The 5,167-nt window shown below is 37.7% G+C and overlaps 1 pseudogene; it reads left to right on the top strand.

Annotated features, from left to right (window-relative positions):
• The first annotated feature begins 4,262 nt into the window (after positions 1-4,262).
• On the top strand, positions 4,263-4,511 carry LOC148107574 (heat shock factor-binding protein 1 pseudogene; annotated as a pseudogene).
• The last annotated feature ends 656 nt before the right edge of the window (positions 4,512-5,167 follow it).

Below are 5,167 nucleotides of genomic sequence, written 5' to 3' on the forward strand. Positions count from 1 at the left end.
AACAGACACATGAAAGAATGTTCAGCATCATTAGCCATCAGGGAAATTATAATCAAAACCACATTTAGATACCACCTTACACCAGTTAGAATGACAAAAATTAACGAGGCAGGAAACAGCAAATGTCGGCAAGGATGTGGAGAAAGGGGAACCCCCCTACACTGTTGGTGCGAAGGCAAGTTGGTACAGCCACTTTGGAAAACAGTATGGAGGTTCTTCAAAAAGTAAAAAATAGAGCTACCCTATGACCCAGCATTTGCACTAGTGGGTATTTACCCCAAAGACAGAGATAGTGAAAAAAGGGGCACATGTGTCCCAATGTTCATAGCAGCAATGTCCACAATAGACAAACTATGGAAGGAGCTGAGATGCCCTTCAACAAATGAATGGATAAAGAAGATGTGGTTCATATATACAATGGAATATTTTCAGCTACCAGAAAGGATGAATACCCACCATTTGCGTCGACATGGATGGAACTGGAGGGGATTATGCTAGGCGAAATAAGTCAAGCAGAGAAAGACAATTATCATATAGTTTCACTTATATGTAGAATATAAGGAATAGTGTGGAGGACATTAGGAGAAGGAAGGGGAAATCAGAGGAGGAGACCAACCATGAGAGACCATGGACTCCGGGAAACAAACTGAGAGTTTCAGAGAGAAGAGGGATGGGGGGTTGGGTTTGTGTACTGATGGACATTAAGGAGGGTATGTATTGAAATGAGCACTGGGTGTTATATGCAAGTAATGAAACATGGAACACTACATCAAAAACTAATGAAGTACTCTATGGTGACTAACATAATATAATAAAAAAAAGATTAAAGACTAGAACAATATAAATGGCTACATAAAAGACCTAAAATTTCTGATACAATATATTACTGAAGAACACAGTCTTCCCAGGAAATGATTCAGGAGTGAATATATAACCATTTGGCTTTGGTACTTTTCAGAATAATTCTGCCTCAAAGCAAAAAATAGAATTAAATGGTCTTTAAAAAAAAGATTAAAAAGAAAGATAAAAAAAAACCTTAAAAGAAACCAAAAAGAAATTTTGGAGCTGCAAAATACAATAACTGAAATAAAAAATTCACTAGAGGAGTTCAAAGGCAGATTTGAGCAGATAGGATAAAAGAATCAGTTAACTTGAAGACAGAAAAATGGAGATTATTCAGTCTGGAAAAAAAGATTGAAGAAAAGTGAACAGAGCCTAAGGGACCTGTGGGATTCCATCAAACATATCAACACACACAACAGAGCTGTCTCAGGAGAAGAGAGAGAAAGGGGCAAAGCAAATAGTTGAAGTAGAAATTGTTACCAAGTGTTCAATGGAAAAGGAAAGAAGCCTTGCTTCTTTTTGCTGCCATGATAAAGAATTACGGGACAGTGAAATGAAAGTAAAGCAAAGTTTTATTAAAGTGCACTCCAAGGGAGGAACAGACCAGTGGAGAGAGACAAAGGCTCAGAAATTCCAGAGTGTAGGCTTATATCAAGTTTTTCTTTTGGGCGAGTCCTTTGAGTCACAGGACTATATTATATAATAATTAGCCACCTATGCATGTCCTTTCCCAGGACGTATTCAAAATGCCTGCATCCAGTAGGAAACCACATTATTTCTATTCTGGGGACATAGGTCAAATAAGGACAAGGGGCTGCTTTCTGCACAAGTGCAAGGAGCACAACAAACTTAACTCTTTCTCTGCCAGAACGGTGTAACCTCAAAATAACTGCTAGATTGGTGGAATGGAGTGGTTCCTGGGCAGTCCTTGGTTGGGGCTGTCCATCAGGACATGTAAGGTCCATCGTCCTGTCACTCATGCCTAACTTCCTGCTTAATAAAATGACTGAAAACTTCCCAAATTTTATGAGAGACATGACTGTAAATATCCAAGGAGCTTAACAAACTCTAAGGAAGATGAACTAAGAAAAACCTACACTGAGACACATAATCAAATTTTTGAAAAACAACAAAGAGAAAAAACTTGAAAACAGCAAGAAGCAACTCATAACATACAAGTGATCCTCAATAAGATTATCATTAGATTTCTCATCAGAAATTTTAGTTCGCAGAAGGTAGTGGGCCAATATATTCAAAGTAGGAAAAAAAAAAAAACCTGTCAACTACAAGTCCCAAAATGAAAAGCCAAAAATGAAAATGACAGTATGTACCGGTGATATGAAGTGATGAATATGGCATTTTACCTCTGTGGTTTTCCTCCCAATAACCTACCACCCCAGTGTAATCATTAAAAAGAAATTCAGACAAATTCCATTTGAGGGACATTTGAGGTGCCTTGGTGGCTCAGTTGGTTAAACAATTGCCTTCAGCCCGGGTCATGATCCCAGGGTCCTGGGATCGAGCCCTACATTGGGCCCCCTGCTCAGAGGGAAGCCTGTTTCTCCCTCTCCCTCTGCCTGCTGTTCCCCCTGTTTATGCTTGATCTCTCACTCTCTGTCAAATAAATAAAATCTTTTTAAAAAATGAAAATACAAATTATAACATTGCATGAGATGCAGTAAAAGCAATGGTCAGAGGAAAACTTACAGCATTAAATGTATTTATTAGAAAAGAAGATCTAAACCAATAATTTAATCTTTCACCCTTATAAGAAACTACAGACAGAAGAGCCATTTAGGCCTCAAGCAAGCCAAAGAAAAGAAATAAAATCAAAACAGAAATCAATGGATGTGAAAACAGGAAAACAATAGAGAAAAAATCAGCAAATCAAAAATTGATTCTTTGAAAATATCAATACAATTGATAAAACTGTAGCAGGGCAAAACAAGAAACAATAGAAGACAAAAATTACCAATATCAGTAATTAACAGTTAGTTAAGGACGTGAGGGTGATCTGGCTGTGATATCTGTCACTTCATTGATCACCGGTGTTGATTTGGTTGGTCTGGCTGGTGAGGTGGGTATCCCCTTCCTCCCTCACCGGTCCTCCTGAAGCTGAGTGCTTGGCCCAGGAGAACAACCTTCCCCCATACAGGAGGACCATTTTCCTCAGTCAAGGTATAGGAGGACCTGTGCTCCCCTGCTAGAACCTCCAGACAAGCTCTCAAGGTCCATTTGTAGAACAGTAGAGTAGTCAAGCTTCCAAGATTCCAGACACACCCAAATGAGGCACTGCATGTGGCAGTCTGCCTTTCAAAAAAAAAAAAAAAAAGGTTAAAAGTGCTGATCCCTTGGATATTTTAAAAAATTGTAAAGAAATATTATGAACAACTCTATACCCATAAATTTGATAATTTGGATGAAATGGACCATTTATTTGAAAGATACAAGCTACCAAAAATCACAGCATAAAAAGTCTATTTATTAAATAAATTACATCAATAACTAGTAATCTGTCAAAAAAGAAAGCAGCAGAACTAAATATGCTTCACAGATGAATTCTCTCAAACATTTAAGAAAGAAGAGATATCCAATCTCTACATTCTCTTCCAGAAAATAAGCAGAGGTAACACTTCCTAACTCATTCTGAGATAACATTGTCCTTGTATCAAAACCAGGTGTATGTATTATTTTAACAATAAAAAGAAATGAGCTATCAAGCCAAGAAAAGGCATCGATGGACTTCAAATGCATATTGCTATATTTAAAAAGCCAAATTGAGAGGGTTAAATATCATATGATACCAATTTATAACATTCTGGAAAATGAAAAATTATAGAGTTAATAAAAAGATCAGTGATTGTCATGGGCTCAGAAGTGTGGAGGGGTTGAATAGATGAAGCAGAGGGGATTTTTAGAGTGGAGAAACCATTCTGGTGTGCTTAATCCCCACTCTTAAGTATCAGCTATTTACAGTGACTTCATTCCAAATAGTACAGTATGAAAAGTGGGAAAGAGAGAGAAACTTTACAGTGGAGAAACCTGACAAACTACCCCAGCCTGGTGATCAAGGTCAACACTGACAGTGATAGGTAATGTTGACGGTATGTACCAGTGATATGAAGTGATGAATATGGCATTTTACCTCTGTGGTTTTCCTCCCAATAACCTACCACCCCAGTATAATCATTAAAAAGAAATTCAGACAAATTCCATTTGAGGGACATCCTATAATATAATTGACCAATGCTCCTCAAATCCGTCAAGATCATTAAATCAAGGGAAGTCTGAGAATTATGCCACAAGCCAAGAAAAAGCCCAAGGAAAAATGACAAGTAAATGTAAAGTGGGATCCTGAACAAAATTCTAAAACAGAAAAAGACATTCTGGAATTCACTTCCAAGCTGGAAACTGGGGAGATGGCTGAGACTGACCCCAAGACCATGCAGGATCTCACCTTGGTGGTGCAGACAGTCCTGCAACAGATGCAAGATAAATTTCAAACCATGTCTGACCAGATCATTGGAAGAATTGATGACATGAACAGTTGCATTGGTGACCTGGAGAAAAACATTGCAGACCTCATGACACAGGCTGGGGTGGAAGAGCTGGAGAGTGAAAACAAGATTTCTGCCACACCAGAGTTGAAGATGGTTAATTTGCACTGAAGTCCAGAACACCATTTTTTATAAGCAGGAAGACTGAATGGATTTTTGAAGCAACTGCTATGTGTAGACAGGTTTTCTATTCTAAAGTGTGTGTTCTTCTTACCACATATTATATAGTTGATCTATAGTGTAATTCTCCCCCCAGTTTCTTGAACATGGTAACTCCACATCTTGGACCTTGGTCAGTCATGCTGTTAAATATTAAACACTAAAACTTTGGCAGTTCCTGAAAAAGAAAAAAAACATTCTGTAAAAACTGAGGAAATATCAGTAAACTATAGACTTTAGTAGTAATAGTAATAGTAAGAAGAAGAAAAAGGAGGAGGAGGGGGGAGGAGGAGAAGAAGAAGGAGAAAGGTAAGAAGGGGAAGGGGAAGGAGGAGAAGGAGAAGGAAAGGTAGGAGGAGAAGGAGGAGGAGAAGGAGGAGGAGAAGGAGGAGAAGAAATAATAATAATAGTATTGGTTATTTAATTGTAACAAATATAAGAGATTGAATATAAGGGTATTGTGGGAGCTTATACTATCTTCTCAATTGTTTCTATAAATCTAATAATGTTCTAAAAATGAAATATTTTTGTTGGTGCTTCATGCCACCTCTATCTCACTTAACATAGATACAAAGTCAAATCACACATGAGCACATTTAATTTGCAGA

The sequence above is a fragment of the Ursus americanus genome, chromosome 28 (assembly GCF_024610735.1).
Source record: "Ursus americanus isolate L20-20 chromosome 28, mUrsAme1.1.p, whole genome shotgun sequence".
NCBI lineage: Eukaryota > Metazoa > Chordata > Mammalia > Carnivora > Ursidae > Ursus > Ursus americanus.